Raw genomic sequence first — 18,225 nt, 5'->3', positions numbered from 1 at the left:
CAGCGATAAAAGAAAACACTTTCCTGCACTCCTCCTCTGTATTTTTAAATGAATGTCATCCAAGTGGCATTGCCGTTCAAACATTACAGTGAAATTCCTCACATGCTGATAGTGGAGTGTGGGAAACTCAAAAATTGTCCCCCGTAGGTTCAAATTCAGCCCCTGAAGGTTCACTTGAGTTTAATATCACTAATCACACGGGGACAGTTATTTTTTGCTCTCGCTCAGCTTCTCTTCCACATGCGAGCACACACACCACACACACACTCATGCTGCATCCCTCCTGTTCTTTTGCACTTAAGTCCAGATTAGCTCTGACCATTCCCACATGCAAGCAGAGAGCGACAACACCACGGTGCCTAATACCATAGGTGGGTCATTTGCTTCAAGCCTATTTATTCACATTTGTGACGGTAAGATTGATTTTTATCCTGCATTTCTGAGTTTATTTAACTGATTTCAGAAACTGCCACAGAGGTGGGGGCAGAGATCGTCTTCAAGGTTGCTGTCATTTGGAATTTTATGTCCTTCATTTTCTTTCACTCCGTATGCCTGTCACATCGGCTTAACTGTGAGTAGCGCACTAGCCAGTACCTCTGGCATACTGTATATTAATAGAATATTGATATAGCCCAAATACTGTTGTGGGATTCATCATTTGGTAAATCCTCTGCCGTCTGCAGTTTTACAGAGCCGTTTAATTAGCAATTTTACAACCTCCTATTCTCTCATTAAATTAATTAATAATTAAGTTCAAATATAGGCATCTTTAATGTCATAATTATATTTCAGTTTTATGGTCACCAGAGTTTAGCTCATTAGGCAAGGTAGTCATAAACCATAGCTCTATTTAGGGGCTGAGGCACTGATGCACAGGTAGTCTGCTTCTGGTTGATATTTTTATCTTCCTCACTTTCTCCCGTCCCTCCTCCCCCCAGTTTCCCCTCCAGCTCCCCTCCCTCTCACTGCTCTCTGCTAGCACATTTTCCTGTGGCAGATCTTTCTCATTTATATGTAAGGTTTAAAAAACCTTACACACTCCGTTATAGCCCTCCAACCCCCCTGCTCCTACTCTCTCTGGAGCAGCACAGTGATGCTGGCCTGTCATGGGTCCTCCTTCCTTGCCAGCCCCGGAGACTACCACCTTCTGCCCTGGGCACCCAGAAGCTGCAAATTTTCTATAGCATTGTATCAGTGACATTGTACTCCTGTTAGACTGTGTAATGTACCAAGGCTTGGGACTTAGTAATAGTATTTCATACAGTATGATATCGTGTGTTGTTTTGTATGTAGTGGATTTATTTCACTCATTATCGCTGATTAAACCAGCTTAGTTGAAAAGGCAAAGCAAAACTTGGCTTTGAAATTGTTCTTATTTAATTTTTGTTTGTGCTCACATAACCCAGGACAGCGCTAATTATCTCTTTAGTGTAGCTCATATTTCTAATGTAATTCATATGTAAATTGTAATTTAATTCATATGGGAATGTTTGTGCTTCTTGCATATTCTCAGTAAAGAGCACAAACAGTGAATTAAAACTGTTTGGAAATGAAAACTTTATGTTGCCTTTTTTTTAACTGCCTTTGATTCATTTTGGCTTGTTGTTTCTCTAATGAATTGCAACTCAATTGGATGGCTAAGGCCAACATATTCAGGCTCCTCTCTCCATATTTAGGCAGCTTGCTCACTGGCCTGCTTTTCCTTCTGAATCTGGGGGGGGGGGAGCTTTCTCCATGCTCCATACCTTTGGAAAAAAATCATCGTATGATGACTATTATTAACAACAAATGATTATGGGGCTCATTTGTATGATTACAGAGCCTACTAGCACAGCATGGCACTATTTATGCCACTTTGTGACCCAAACAGTACTGTGTGAAAGTACAGCAAGTCTCTCTGAGTGTTATGGTCTCTGGTTCAGCATATGTGATACTATTATGTTTAAATTTTAAGCCCAGCCCAAATCTTCCATCTGATAACCTTGACATTTTTATTGCTTAAGGCAGTATCACTGGCATCTCTAAGAACCGCTGCTACCCACAGCACAGCTGTCTTTTGACAGGTCAAGTCAAAATTTCTTATTTGTATGAGTAAAGTTTAGGACTGTAAAAGTTGTTCCTGCACTGCTGAATTTTCAGGACAGGTTTGCTTGTTGTATGTGGGAATAATGCTATGGTACACTTTAATGCCAAAAGAACTGAAAGTAGCAGCAAATGCGACAAGCTGTTGCTGTTACGGAGGACGAGCTCAAAAGCATTCGCAGTTATGGGCAGCAGACATAGAAGAGCTAGTGCAGCAGGCAAGATGAAGCAAAAGACCTGAAGGAAACAGGAAGGATAAAAAGTTCAGATAGTTAAACCTGAAGAGCTGGCAAGTTACTGAATTATGTCACCTGCAGCTTTCTTTGCTGGAAATACCCTTTACACTTCCTCGGCAAAATTTCATTCACAACATTAGGGAGATAATGAATGTTTATTTCCCATCCTGACAAAAAAGACCTTTGCTCAGCCAGACTAAATCATCTATGCTGTAAGGACTGAGGCCAGACCCAGAGTCACTGCTTTGCCCGGGCAAACTGTGACCTGACCTGTTGTGGTCCTGAAAGCCTCTTCCCAAGGACAACTGCTATTCAAGCTGATATGCAAAGCCCTGAGGGGAAAAGTCGTTAACTCCCTGCCATCCTCTCCATTGCACCTGGGTATTGCTGTGGTCAGAAAAGACACAGGGCTCTGAGGACTAATATTTGTGTATTAGCCCCCGCTGCTGAAATGCCAGGCTCTGGGATAGTTGACCCTGCTCACCGGTGGGAAAGGTTGCGTGAGCCAAGAAAGGAGGCAGAGGGGTCACAGCAATGAATGGACATGCCTGCTTCCCAACTTCCTTCTGCCAACCTCCCCATCATGAAAAGCACTCTCTGTTTTACAGCAGTCTTGTCTTTCTCAGGCTTGCGGACTCCCTGCAAATAAGCTCCGCTCAGTAAGATGCAGCATCAGGGTACTATTTAGCAAAGAGGAGACAACGGTGGACAATGTGGGCAAGAGGGACCAGTGTTTGGGTTTGGCTGTGATCACACAGCTTCCTCTCTGCCAAGTGCCCTCTGGGGAGGAGCACTGCTGTATCTAGGGCACACATTTGAAACACACATGCACACACATTTGAAACACACATGCACACACACACACACGCACACACAGTCCCTGTGACGACACAAGAGCTGTCCGAAACTATTTTCAATAATTGATTTGCTGTTTAATTGAACATCATGACTGACTAACATAGCTCATTACTTTACTCATTAGTTAATTATCGAAGAAAGTAGGACAAGTCAATAAAATGGAAGGCTGTAAATTCCAATACTAATTAGCACCATTTCCTCAGAGACATATTTAAGGGCAGATTGGCTACCCAAATGTCCCTGGACCTTGTAGATGAAGGGAAAGGGTAGACTTACCATAAATCTAGATTACTGGCAAGCAAGGCTCATCAGCAGCAAGTAGTCAAGTACACAGGCGCTGAACTACCACCAGACACCCTTTTGAACTAGAACATTGGAAAGCAAGCAGCACACAAATTCCTATTTTTAAAAGAAGGGGGGGGGGTGAAGCTGAAGGAGAGAGTACTCACACACCAGAGAGGATCCATATTTAAAATAAATTATGCAAACTGAACTACTTCTGCAGAGCACATTTGCTTTCCTAAGCTCTCTCTTTTCCAGTCTCTCACATGCACTCACTTCATCCTCTCTTATTTCAGGCAGTCCTTATCCTAGTCAAAACATCACAGTGTCCCTTTTGGAGCAAGCCCATTTTTAATGTGTAGATTCTAATTTATATCTCTTATTTTGTGTTTCTAAAAAATTATAAACTGTTCCAGTAGTGGAGATTATATTCTCTTGTTATTGCAAGCATTTATTTTTTTGTATTATCTTTAATTTAAACTAAGTTTGAAATACCATCAGAGGCAGAATTTAATAGGTCCAGCAGATCTTTAAAGTGATTTAAAACAAATTTCAAAGAAGACTGGGAGAACAGGAGGCAAAGGGAGAGTATACATGTGTATGCATGTTTGTATCCATGGTATATATTTCATATATACATAAGCTTATATATACATGTATACATTTAATAAGTGTATGTACTTGAAAAAATACATGCAGACACATACATTCATCTACATACCTAAATATGTGGATGGATGGATGTATATATTTACCTACCAAAATACACTTATGTAGGGTTCTTGTTTTGTTGCCCAGTGGAAGGAAATCAGCAAATTCCTTGAGTTCTGCAGTTTAAAAGCCCTCAGGTCTCACTTGCTGCCTTTAAAAATCAAAGCAAGAGGACTCGGACTATGAAAAGATTCTGCTGATACTCTGGTACACTGCTCAACAGTTTGCCTAAATTAATTATAAACAACTTCCCAGCACTAAGGGCTCAGGACAAACGTATTTTCTTACTTGCTTTTATTTGGAGGCACATCTTGTGGGTCTTCCTTTCAACAAATACCTGCTTTTGAAAAAAACTTTTTTCCAGTTAGGTGAATGAAAATGGAGATCAAAAGCATTACCTGAACTTAAGAGAGGATATCACCCTAAGAATAGCTCTCAGTCTGGAACTTTAAATATTTAGCAATTCTAAAAATACATTAATGGATTAATGTAGGAAAAAAAGTGCTAACAAATGCCTATTACTTGACTTACTATATTTTATGCCTGCAGTTCTGATTACTAAGCCACACACTGTTATTCAGTTTCAAGTATTTTTAAAAGTACCTTGCTAAAGTGTTCTAAAGATTACATGGATTTTTTTTAACCAGCAGTTTTGAGATTCTGGCCTCTGGTGCTAATAAAGCAAAAATAAATTTAGTGCAGAAGAGAGAAATGTGGTTGTTTTGCTTAATAGAAAGCTCCTGGTAGAAATAATGCAAGGAAAATTCTCTACTTATTTTAGTAAAACTTAAAACAGAAAAAAAAAGTGGTATATTTTATTATCCATGTTTGAAAGGGGATATTTGCTTGGGATGTCCCCTTCACATTAGTGAAGAAATGAAAAATATCTGCCATATAAAATTGACCTGGGACAGAATAGAGGAAGATTTCTGCAATTATATGTGCACTCAGCATAGTCTAACACACAAGGTATGTACAGCATACACAAGCAATACATACTTGCTAGCAGTTGGAAGTTGTAAATAAGAGCATTCAGAAGAGCAGGAGATGTGCTTTGTCTTGTTTCCAGACATCACCAAACACTCTTTGATACTGAGATTTTTTTTAATGGGTCTGGTTAGGTCACACTGGATCCCTACCTATGCTTGAATGCTGTGGCTACAAGGCCTAGGGAAGAGCTCCCAAGCTGAATAGCCAACATGCTCAGCCTACAAGAACTCAGTGTATGTGGCTTGGTGTGGAAACAGGGAGAAAGCTGGGAGTGCACCCAATCTCAATCTCTGTGTCATGCTTTAGAGCCACTGAAACACGGCTCTGAAACATACACTGAGGTTTAACATACGTAATGCTTACATTTTACACTGTTACTTGTGCATGAAATGTACATAATGTAAGGTAATTCTCATTTGCATTTTTTAACTTCTTTTCTGTATCTATTATCAAACACTCCAAAATTGGAGGCAGAAGTTGATTACCAAGTGCGATAGCTAGACTACTCTGTGCCAGCCAATATGAAATGTGCAGACTGGAAGTGCTTTGGTGAATTTGCGGTGGTCCTCTTTTTGAGATGGGCTCCCAGACCCCTGCATCCTTTAATCAGCTGTAACTGGAGTGAAGGTGTCAGCTGCTGCTTGCATTCTGTCAGATTCAGTACCATTTAGAGCATCCCTGACAAATGCACAATGCACATTTAACAGTCAATCTGTGAGCAAGCTTTTGATTTTCGAAGAAACTTCCTAAGGTTCCACTTTCTACAAGGGAAAACTTGTAAATTATTATGGAGGAAAATGGAGAAAACCATCTTTCAATCACACTCTTTTGTTTTATGGATAAACACAGCTGTTATTTTTTCTTTAGCAGGATGATGGATTGGCTCAGTCCAAGGTGAAATCCCAAGCAGTACAAGACAGAGCAAGGGCTATTGTACAACAGTGACACCTCGCCTCTTCTATCAGCCAAACTGCTAGCCATACTATAGAATTGCAGCAGCCTGCTATTATTAGTAGTATTGTCATATAAATTATTCACATTGAAATATTTGTTCAGCTCTGGTGTGTTCATAAGTTTCCCATTAAGAATTCAAATTTAAAGATCTTTTCCAGCTGCACAAACTTCCCTAAATACCTTTCACCCCACTCACCCACCTCTGGTGCTACTTCACCAACATACAGACTTAAATGTGGCTGCCCGGAAGGACTGACTTCAAGCAAAGCTGTTCCTGTATTTTAAAATACTAAATGCATTTCAAAATAATGCAACCCTCCATCCACACCCAAGAATACTTTTTATGTGTAAATTACCTGAATGCATAGCAATTTTTTTATTTCCCCCCCTTTTTTTTTTTAAGGGCTAAGCCTATTGTTTGCTAAGTAAAGGTCTTTCCTTCCCCGCCCCCCCACCCCGAGTTTAAAAATTATGATATTATTTATTTTCAGAGCTCACTCCTACAATATCAAAGCTGTAAATACAGCTGAATCTCACCTCATGATGACACAAAAAAAGCCATAGCATGTCAGAGCAGACTGGAAGGGTACGAGGGGAAGAAGGGAACAGACAGCTTCTTTCAAGTCAAAGAGTTTGTAGCATTCAGTTTCCCCACAGTCCCCAGGGTAATGTCATTGCAAGAGGGAAATTATTGTAACATTACAACACTGAGCTCCAATAACCACACTGATCCTTAGGGACTCCGCTGTTTGCTGTCCCACAACATGGAAAATTCACTGAATAGGCTCCTTCCCTAACCCCATTAAAATCACAATTTTCCCAATGAGAAGACAGAAACTTCCTTAGGTCACTCTAAGAATAGGAGTCCTCAGAATAAAGTGTTTGGAGGCCTTCTATGCCATTTATGTAAAATGTGAATGAAAAAACTTCTGGTCTTGTAAAGGCACCACATGAAGATTATGGCAGCCTCATCCAGACAGAAATTAGGAAATTAATTAGAAATTAAATTAAGCATTGGAGTAATTAATATTGATGTGGCACCAATATGTAACTATTTATTACTACTACTATTACTGTTGTTGGTGTCACTTTTACTATTTTAATTATTGTTTTTATTACTGTAGCACTTAGAAGCCCCTGCCACAGATTGCCCGCTATTGCACTAGCCAAACAGAACAAATCATGGTCCCTTCTCCACAGGACTAGGGAGCAGTACCTATGCAAGCAGTTCTGGTCCTACCAAAGCAGACGGTTGTCTACTGAAATCTAGATTATTTAGAAGATTATTTAAAGGAAAAAAAACTGTTAGTTCGTGTTGCTTTCAGTGGGAGTTAGGTGCCCAACATGCATAAAAATCCAAGCCTGGATTAACCAATTACACCTAGTAGCAAAGAGCATTCACTGGCAGCCTCAGTAAACTGAAGCACAAGGCACAGCTTTAGTAAGAAACAACAAAAAACCAAAAACCAAACAAACCCCAAAACCACAACAAACTTTTGCAGACTTTAATGCAGGAATATTTCCAGCCATATTTAAGTAGAGAAAAAGTCTCACACACAGCCAGGCCTACCCATCTCATAGAAGTCCAAGGAACGTGCAGCATTCCAAAAAGAGTCAAATGAAGCCACCCATCTCCATTTACCCTCTTAGGCAGACAAATTAGTAAAGAAATACATATTTGTGCATATATTTGTAAAACCCTTCTTTCCTGAAGTTAACATTCATCACATTCTCACTGGCTCTCCCAGTCAATTCTCTCCTTCAATTAACCTGTAAGTCAATTTGCTCCTTCCCCATCAGAAAAATCCACCTCTCAGCAAAAAATGTGTCACTTCACTATCAGATCAATTCACCCTTCCTTCTCCCTGCTCAATCAATATACTCCTCCTCTGCATCTGCTAAACAACAAACAGGCCTAGGAAGCTTCTCTCCTTTTATGTGGCATACTACATAAGTACAGGTGGCTAATCGGGAACTTCCTGAGCACACAAGCACGGCAAACACTCAAAACAATAGTGTAGAGAATTGGATTTTAAGACAACAGAAAGATCTGAACTGCGCTTTTCTTTCCAATAATATTGCAGCTGTTTGGATAAGCAGTGGAATTATATGTTAAACCAGAAATGCATGCAAAATCTCACTCCAGTGGCAAACTGCATTATTTTTAGACAATATACAGCTTGTACAAACCATTCTATTCTACTGAACTATTCTGATTTGGTTTGATAGAAGTAACAAGCTGTGCCCATACACAAAGCTCCAGACACCCTTAAACTGCAAATGGAGACAGCTATGCAGGAGTTTTTAAAAAATTATTCAAATGCCTCAACCCTGGCAGTGCTCAAGACCAGGCTGGACAGGGCTTTGAACAACCTGGTCTAGCGGGAGGTGCCCCTGCTCATGGCAGGGGATTGGAACTGGATGATCGTTAAGGTCCCTTCCAACCCAAAATATTCTAAGATTCTATGAAACCAAAAATGACTGTAAACCAGGGACTTTTCCTTTGACTGTAAACCAGAAACCATCATTAAAGTTCAGTACACTTAAGAAGTCTTTGCAAATCAAAAATATAATGAAATATTATATTAGAAAAGCACAAGCTTATTTAAGAGGCTGCACCTTCTGTACAAAACACACACACAGACACAAACCCACAGACTCCTTCAGCATGGGCAAGCATCTAACCCTGGGTGAAATACAATTACCATATAACTAGACAAACAGGCAATGTTCACCTGATGAAAGCATGAAATGAACAATTTGGGAAGTTTAGATTATATTAAATGATGCAAATAGCCAAACTGGTTACAATGCCGATATCAGTACTCATAGCAAAGAAGGGGCAAGGGGAGCTCACTTCCACCAGAAATTAGGCAAATTGCACTAAACTCTCTATCTGGTAATTAAGAAATAAATGTGAGATTATATTTTGAGGGGGTTCTCCATCATTTAGAAGTGTAAAGACTTAAAATAAGAACTGCTAAAAGCAACAGGTCTTCACTTCTTTTTTTTTTTTTTTTTTAAAGTTCTTCTGAATATCTTTTCACTTCGGGTTTGGGCTTTTTTTTTTTTTCCCCACTTCAATTATTTGCCCTCTGTAGCACTGACACTGAATATGGAGTACATTTTACTGTTTATAAAACCAAATGCGAAAGCTGCACCTTTTTCTCTGTGTTCTCTTAAGACTGGTTAATATTTTCATAACTACAGTACCCTTTGAATACTTGTGAATAAAACCCCATGGAATATTAATGGGCTTACCATTCCTATTCACTTAGCCCATTTCTTCATCTGTTTTGCTATTAATCGATAATCCCATCATAGCCATCCAAGCTAGACTCAGGCAAACAGTTTCAGCTGAATATTTTATTTAGGGAAGAATGCACATTTGGGCCAAGCCACACTATTCATAAACTTGTGCTGAATTTTGTTAATAGGTCACCCAAAACTAAAAAAGGAAGAAACACAAAAGTCAGACTGCCCCTTTCCCTCATTTCAAACCATGTTTCCAGTCATTGTCTCAAACTGCTTCTTTTCTGTTCCAGGGAACATCAGGTCTCAGTTTAACCCACTTAAATACTTTCTGAGCAACTGCAACTTTAGGTACCAAAATCTCTCTAAAAACACCCAGGCAGCAGTAGTCTCCTTTGAGACCCCAGCTGGTTTTGAGTGCTTTGGAGTTGGACATCACTTGACTCAAATAGCTCCCTGCATAAGGGCTCCTCCCTGCTACATCCTAGTTTAGGCACCGACAGTACTATTTCAATGAGGTGGGATATAGCACAGTGCCTTCAGTTTAACTGTTTGCATTATAAAAGAGCTTGAGTTTGGGGTTGTAAAAGATGCTACAAAATGTTAAAATATCAGAAGCTTTTTCAACTGAAAAGCTAGTATAAGATACAAAAGCCTTCCCTTTTGAGACAGCTCAGCGTAAATCTATATGTATAACATATACATACGTATTTCACATTATACATTTCATACTATGAACATATAGATATGCATAGTTGTATCACTTCTTATACAGCTTCTTTTGAGACAATCCCACAGAAGCTGAGACTTTGGCAGTGTCAACACTGCAGATCAGTTTACCGCTGATTTTCTAGGCAAAGTAAACGGAGAAATTTTTAAGACTGAAAACTCTGAGGCAGCTGGCAGTGCAATCTCTCCAGCCTGATCTTCCATAATACAGACATAAGTTTATTTTGGATCACAGCTGATGATATGTGTCTTAAGACTCCAGCACAGAGAAATAATCTCTCCTTACACTGTTGAGCTGCCCTGGGCTGTGTAAAACACAGTTTTCACAGTATTACCCATGGCCATAAGAGCTGCATGGTTGGGAGGGAAAGGAGAACTAATCTGTGTGCAAGAATATGTTGGGGAAAGATGATTTCAGGACTCAGACTGCGCCTACCGCACTCTTTTGTGATCACCACCAGTGGGTTTCCCTTAATGTGGGAGGACAGAGAGGATGAGATCTTTTTTGGCCAAGCGATTTATTTTCACATTGTGTAGTAACAGGGAACAATACCCATACATCACTTGACCGGAAAGACGTTTTCATGCTTTTGCCCTTGAAATCTTTATTTTTGTTAACCACAGGGCTTATGGCTTTGCTCCCCTTCCGCTGAACTCCTTCCCCTTTCAGCTCCCAGTATCAGGGAAGGGGTCGGGACAGCTCGCGCCTGTCCCTGGGGAAGAGATGGCAGAAGGCTGGCCTTATTTACCTTAGTCGTTTCCCCATGTAATCTGGGTAATTGTGTGACTAATTGCAACGCAGAGGAGCCCCCCATGCCGCAATTCACAATGCCAACCCATTCATATTTCATACAATAGGGTATTTAAGTCATCCCATGCCTTGCCAAGGCAATTGCACTCCCTTTGTTCCAATGTTTTGGGCAGGGGTCTCCTGCCCTACCCCTCTTTTACACCAGCATATGTCCTACCTCTTGCCTGCTGCAGCTGGACAAGGGCTGTTGTTTTTGTTTTGTTCTTCAAAACCAATGAATCAGTTATGGCAGTGTGAAATGTGGGTTAAAACAGTCCCTGCATGTATGCATACATTAACCATTTGCTACATTACAACTTCACAGCAAGGTGACTGAGGAGGCAACAGTGTTTGTGCTCTTCCATTTTGAATGGGCAATCTGTTGAGCACAAAAGGAAATAATAAATAAAAGACTGACTTCATGTATTGTTTCAAAAATGGCTCATCATGCTGTATCAAAGTAAAATAAAAGTGCCTCTACCCCAGTGTGCTGCAACCATAAAGAAAGATCAAGAACTTGGTCTGTAACAGAAAATTACAGACTTCACACATATGCATATTGAATATTAATTTCAGGCCACACTCCTGCAATAAAGATTGCTACTGCATATTCACCCCTCTCACGTTTGGGAGGTACCAAACTCAGTAACATTACATAAGTGCCAGAATCTGATCTCTGTACGAATCAAAAGCAAAAAACCCACGTCAAAAAACCCACAGCAAATAACCCACAGCAAAAACCTGCAGTTTAAGATTTACTCCTCGTAGGGTGTGTTTAATCTGTGGATTGGAACTGGCACGGAGGTATTGCTTTCATCTGCTAGACTCTTCCATTCCTGGCTGGCAATGAGAAAATGTCAATTTCCTCCGAAAATTCTTCTGTAGTTTTTACGAAACAGGAGAAAAACATTTCTCCTCTGACATGTAAAGAAATGACACATCACAGCAACTCCCTCAAAATTACTATTTCAAGCTAAGGTTAAGCTCTGGAACAGAAATTACTCTTTTTTTTTTTTTTTTTAAGAATTACCCTAAATGCATTATAATGTAATTCACATAATTAAAAACATGCATTTAATGATAAACTAGAAAATATTCATTCCTTGTTCAAGTTCATGCTATTCCATGGGTGTACTACTGGTACTGAGACATGTCGCTTGTAACTTTTCTCTTAGAAATGCCTGAGATGTGTTCTTTGGCTTAAATTTGGTGTTTGGATTTTCACACCTGTGCCCTGTATTACAGTAAATTTCCATTTTTTTCTCTTAATATTGGGGAAAAATAAGTTTTCAGCCTCAGTCTTGACAGCAAATTTTCCACAAAAAGTTAAGCTTTTAAAGTCAATTAATTAGCACACGTGCAATATTTTACAGATTTATAAATAGTGCTGCATTGCATAAAATATGCAAAAGAAAAAATTTGTACAGCATGCTCACTTAGCTATTTGAGTGCTTAACTGTGAAGCCAGAAACCAGGAAACTCAAATTCCTGAAGAGAACAGAGGGCATGACACAGATGTATTTAAAATTTCATTTTGATTATCAAAGAAGTTACAATATTCTTGTTTCAAAATCCCACTTTTTAATGTCGGTATTTTAAGGCCTCTACTTTTTTACTTCTCAAAGTCACAAAATAACAAAAACAAATAAACCTTCTCAAGACTAATCTTTCAGGGCAGACTCTGACATTCTTGTGTGCAGCAGCAAACAATCTATCTGTACATCTTCCACTGAAGTAAAGCAAATTTTGTTGAAATTGCTGTCAGTAGAATTTATACCACTTGAAAATGATTCTAATATAGCTAAATTTGTAAATGGTTACCTCCCCCAGCACCCAAACAGCAGGGACACAGCTACAGCAATATAAATGTGCTAATCCCAGCACGATGTATTCCCAAATCTCCCTGCATCAAATCATTCTAAAGGGTTTTCAATATACAAGTTAATTAGCTACAATGAAGCAGCAGAGTAATATCTAATGAAGACCGAGGCTTAAAATACCAGAAGCAGCCTGTTGTACCCTTTCTCCCCTCTCTGATATTGACAAACTCTTTTGAAATGTGCTACAGATATAGTTCAAGTGCAATTTAACAATAGATAGAAAGCTTTTAATAATTGTTTTTATTTATAGAAAGCTTTTAAGTATTGTTTTGATTATCTGGTAAACACAGTGGACATTTTAAAATATGCATATTCCACAATATCTACAAGAATACTAGTTCAATATTAGCACTTCAAAACACTCCTGTCATACAGTATCTATAAATATACATATACACTTGTAATGCTGAGCAAGAAGACGACACCTTTTTGTTACCGAACATATGACATTACATTCTAATTACATACTCAGTTTCTCATTTCAACAGTGCATGTGCATGGGAAAGGAGTTATGTACATTTTACTCAAAAAATTAAATGTCTCTAAAACTAACTGCACAAAATTAAAATTATACAAGCAATCAATGTCTGCAAAATACAATTTGCGGAGAGAAAAACAACACAGGAGAATAAACTTAATTACCTAGTATCTGCTACTTTCCTGAAACGGAGCTGCCACAGTTGTATATTTCAGATTTAACTAAGAAATGAAAAACCCTAATTAATTAAATTAAGGTCCTGATCCTGACTGGATGGGGAAGTCAATAAGACTACCCATGTGAACCTCATTGCTGGAGTGGGATTGAACACTCCGTTTTGCTGTCTATCAAGGATGGAGCTCATCTTGTAATCCCACCACTTCATTAGCACCTTTCCAGCACATTATCTTTGCCCTAATCCTCCTGTCACTTTAGGGATTCAGGGTCATTAGAGCACTTGAAGGGTCGATGTTATTGTTGTGGAGGTGTGAATTGATCACTAAGATGACAACTGGTGGCAAGTGTACTTTATTAGTCTGCTACTTTGCCTCTTAATTGCTACTGATTAGCCTGTCTGTTAGAAAGGAAATTTGGACTCTTTCTGCCATTGCCAAAGATTACACTGCTTTCTAATAGGACCATCTAACAACTTTTCCTCCTGCCCCTTGCAATGGGCGAATTTAGATATGGTATATTCACTAACCCAGTGGAAATATTTATGTGAATAAAATCAATAAGGTAGGCCCTTTAACCATCCCATTATATTTTATCTTTTGATTGATAGAATTTCTCTGTTAAAAAAAAAAAAAACAAGTATTTCTGATTGTTTCTTTTCCTTCCCAAAGGCACAAATGGGATTTTTTTTTTTAATTATTATTTATTTATTTATTTTTTAAATCCCATCTTAGACATGGCTGTGCTCACCATTTGAATGGATTTCCTAGAGGATATGCTGCCTCTCCAAATATCATATTGCATTTAAATTACACACTAAAACAAACCAATAAAAGCAATTAAACTTGTGTCTTGCTAAAGTTCACATGCTTCAAGTCCTAACTGCTGTTGACCACAAGAACTGAACATTAGGTCATACAGGGCACATCTGCCAGCAGCAGAATAGTACACTTAGCATTTAGTTTTAGGGAACGGCCTGCTTAAAGAGGGCAGACCAAAAAAAAAAAATAAAAAAATAAAAATATCCCACCAAACCCAAAAACTTTTCAAACTAAATACCTAGGACAGTAGAAAAATCAGCACAGCATAAATACTTGCTCAACAACAACTATCTCTGCATTGCTGGTGTTTTTATTTCATACCAGACTGAACATATGCATAAGGGATCATGCTTAGCAGCAAGATACTATGTTAAGATACTCTCTGTTAGCTGTCTGTTCACTTTTATCAACATTGATCCAAAAGTAACAAGTACAACAAAAAGAAAACAACTCTCAGATCTCCTTTTCCTTTTCCAAAACCCACATAAAAATCAGTTTCTGGATTACACTTCATTGAAAAACCAAGTGCTAAATCCAAATCATCAAAAAATTGAGAAATTTAACAAATGCCTAGTCTTGATTTGTGCACTGGGGACACACAGACCTTCCTGAGTCATCTGAAGTGTTCAGCGTTATTTTCCATGATCAGTATTTCATATCCTAATTTTCAAGGAGGAAACATTTCCCATGAAGAAAAGCTGCTGCATAAGATTCAGTGATTGGCTCTTTGAATTTTAACTGTGGTCAAACGAAAACTTCAAACAGCTTGTGCAATAATCTATGCCTCCCTTCCTCTTTTAACCATACCTATGTAGAACTTCTGCAAAGGCATTTTGTTTGCTTATTAAAAAAAGCTTGAAGAAGATGGGAACCTTTAGTTATTATTTTATTCGATTTCACTAGAGAAAAATAGCAAACACCTATGGTATTAGTTGTCCAAGAGTATAACTGCTTTTTTATAGACAGTTGGACATGCATAGTCCTGTTCAAGAAAAGCAAAGGTTCTTTCACTTTACAGGCTAATACAAAGTGCATCTGCTCCTGCCTAAAGTGTTGTTTGGTCTTCTGGTCCCACTGTCATCTGAAAAAAGAGATCCTCCCCAGTATTTTGCTGGAAGTCTCCACAGACCCTATTTTACACTGTAGCTGCTTTAACTTCACTGGTGTGGGTTTCAAAATACTTAACTAAGGCAAGGCCCATGTGTGGTCAATGTAATTTCAGTCTGGGTGACTCACCTCAGTTTTGATTAACCAGTACCTAAACAGCTTGGCTTACCTGAGACAAATTGGCCTGTGTGAAAATAATACCCATACTGGCTACAAGAGTTACTAGGCTGATGGGCAAGATAGTTGGGAGACAGAATGTACCTGGGAAGGAAATGGGAGCTGATGAGCACTATTGAGGTCACTTCTGAAACAAATGTCTATGCTTGTTTTTACACGGCCTCCTCTAACAAAATTAGCCTTAGGAAATAATCGTTATCTGGCAGTATTTCTGGAAACAATCATACTTAGACATTCATGCTAAAAAAAGGTTACTGAGAAACAGATGACACTGTAAAGTCATTGAGACAAACTGGTGCAGTGAGATGTGGTTGAGATGTTTCCTAACCATTGTCACTCTAATGATTAAAAAGTTGGTTTCCCCAGACTATAATTGCCTTCCTGTAACAGAAAACTAGTGAGAAGCCCTTCCTGGAAGGAGAATGGCTGACTAACCATAATCTACTCATTATGATTTAGGTAAATCACAAGGTTAGGTAAATTTTTGGTTTTAAAAAGATAAATATTTCAGGTACATGATCTCTGCTTGTCTGCACAGGTTTTCCAATGGTTTAAGATATTTCTATTTAACATTAGAAAACATGGACTCTGCTGTTGGGCAGACCTTCAAGTTTCAGTAGAAGTAAGCATCAGACAGCAATTTCTGTGGTCAAGCCACTTCATGGTGTAAATTCACTTCACGGCAGTAAATTTCTCCTGGAGGAAAAGACCTAGTATTAAAAGTAATGCTCGGACCTCCTGTCTTAAAGCTGGGAATAGTCATACTTTAGAGCTGAAGGAGGGCATATATTTTTCAGCGGAGGGAGAATACATATTCCTTTACAATGACTGAACAGAGACTGTTCAGTAAACTGTTCAGTAAACTGTTCAGTAACAGACCCATCCTCACAGGCAGAGCCAAATGGTTTTATCAGAGACTTGCTCATTTCCAGGAGAACATCAGCAGATTATAAGGCACCAGAATCAGCTGCATGGTACCAGAGGCAGAGGCCATATCTGATGATAGCAGCGATCAGTTCTGGACTCAGCATCTCTACACAAAATACCCCTGACCCTATCAATTTTCTCTTCGATAATTCCAGTTTTTTTTTCCCCTCCCATAGCATTGGCTTCCCAGCCTGTTGCTCTGGCGTATAACACCTAGGCACAATGCAGTTACTACGCACCTCTCACAAACAGCCCTAGTAAGCAAGTCAAAGAATGCTGCAGCACATGATCACCAAGAAATTAAGGTCGTCTTTTCCTAAAAAATATGTTGATATTATACATTGGTGTTAGTGGGATTCCAGTCCAAGAGATAGCTGTTTAGACAGGCAAAGCTCATGGAGTCCTCATCAGATTGATAGCTTAGCTCACAACGCTGGCATTTGGATTAAAGCAGTATAGAAATGAATCTTGTATTTGACATTTAAAACACTTTCAAAGGGAACCTTTTCCATTGCCTGTACTTTCTTAAATCACAGCAGAAAGAACTGCCATGGCAGAACTGTGTGAGAAATTACTGTCCAACTATTTTTCCCACATTATGACTGAAGACATTAGTCCCTGACTCATTTTACATCCTGGCCTTATGTGCAACAACATTGTGCGTAGTAAACAGACAAAGCAACAAAATGAACATTTGAAAATTCTTCTTTCTTTTGGACAACATCTAGAATATAAATGTGGCTTGTGGTAGCTCCAGCTGAAAGAAAGAGCTGCTTTCGGAGGGCTAGCATGACTAAAAACTTTGGATTTATATAGTCTGACTCCCATTTACTGCACGACCTTGGCAAAGTCACTTATTGTAACATTTTCAGAAACGGATGCTATTTCCTCAGGCTTTCATTCTACTTCTTATCTCCAGAGATCTAACTGTTTTGCATGTACAACCAGTGGCAAAAATAAATGTCTCAAGGGACTTTATGGAATCTCTAGATCTTGATCCTTTCAGAGCTTCAGAGCTGTTTGATATAACATATATATGGCATGATTTGTTAGTTTGTCCCAGGACTTACCGCAGAAAACTTCGGGGTTTAGAGGAAGTCTATATGGACTGCCACAGTTTTGCAAGCCCAGTTTCAGACAGCTACATCATCCAGTTGAAATCAGATATAGGAGATACAGTAGTTTTGAAATACTAGGGTTTTTTTCCAAATTCATTTCTTACCATGCACATGAAATAATGAATTCAACAACTGAAGGACACACACCTGAGAAGTGGGTGGTTTATCTCTCCCTTATTTCTCAGCTCTCAGACTGGGGGTTTAGGTATTTTAGGATTGTTGAGGCAGAATAAGTAAGGAGACAACCACCGAACAAGTTGAAGACATTTATACTTCAAGGAAGTGAAGTAATATGCTTTTTATATAAAGTGCTAGCAGCTTGCATTGATTTATAAGAAATATCCTTGCAAACCCAGACATTCAGGTTACATTAGTAATTGGAATCTCACCCTGCTGCACTGTTAAACAGTACATACTTTAGGACTGAAAGTATCAGTCCAGCAAGGAAAGGCCACATCAGACTATAAATACAAACAGACCAAAGCTCTGCTAATCTGTTAAATTAGCTAATGTAGGAGATTCAAATACACTGATATACTTCCTCTTTATCTTCACCAATCTCTTTCCCGCTAGAATTCAGACTGAGGTGGACTATCAAACATAACTGTCAGAAATTACATTCTTATGACTATTCAGGTAAGTCTGAAGAGCATTTGAAA

At 38.9% G+C, this 18,225-nt stretch overlaps 1 long non-coding RNA gene across 1 annotated transcript in view; it reads left to right on the top strand.

Moving 5' to 3' along the window:
- Positions 1-296: 296 nt before the first annotated feature.
- The window catches only part of LOC136009251 (uncharacterized), a 32,216-nt gene continuing 14,287 nt past the window's right edge, over positions 297-18,225 (top strand). The window contains exons 1-2 of the long non-coding RNA XR_010610433.1: positions 297-371; positions 464-571. This is a non-coding gene — a long non-coding RNA (uncharacterized LOC136009251). The remainder of the gene's footprint in view (positions 372-463; positions 572-18,225) is intronic.

Source organism: Lathamus discolor, chromosome 2 (assembly GCF_037157495.1).
Source record: "Lathamus discolor isolate bLatDis1 chromosome 2, bLatDis1.hap1, whole genome shotgun sequence".
NCBI lineage: Eukaryota > Metazoa > Chordata > Aves > Psittaciformes > Psittacidae > Lathamus > Lathamus discolor.
This window is presented reverse-complemented; position numbering and strand designations above follow the sequence as displayed.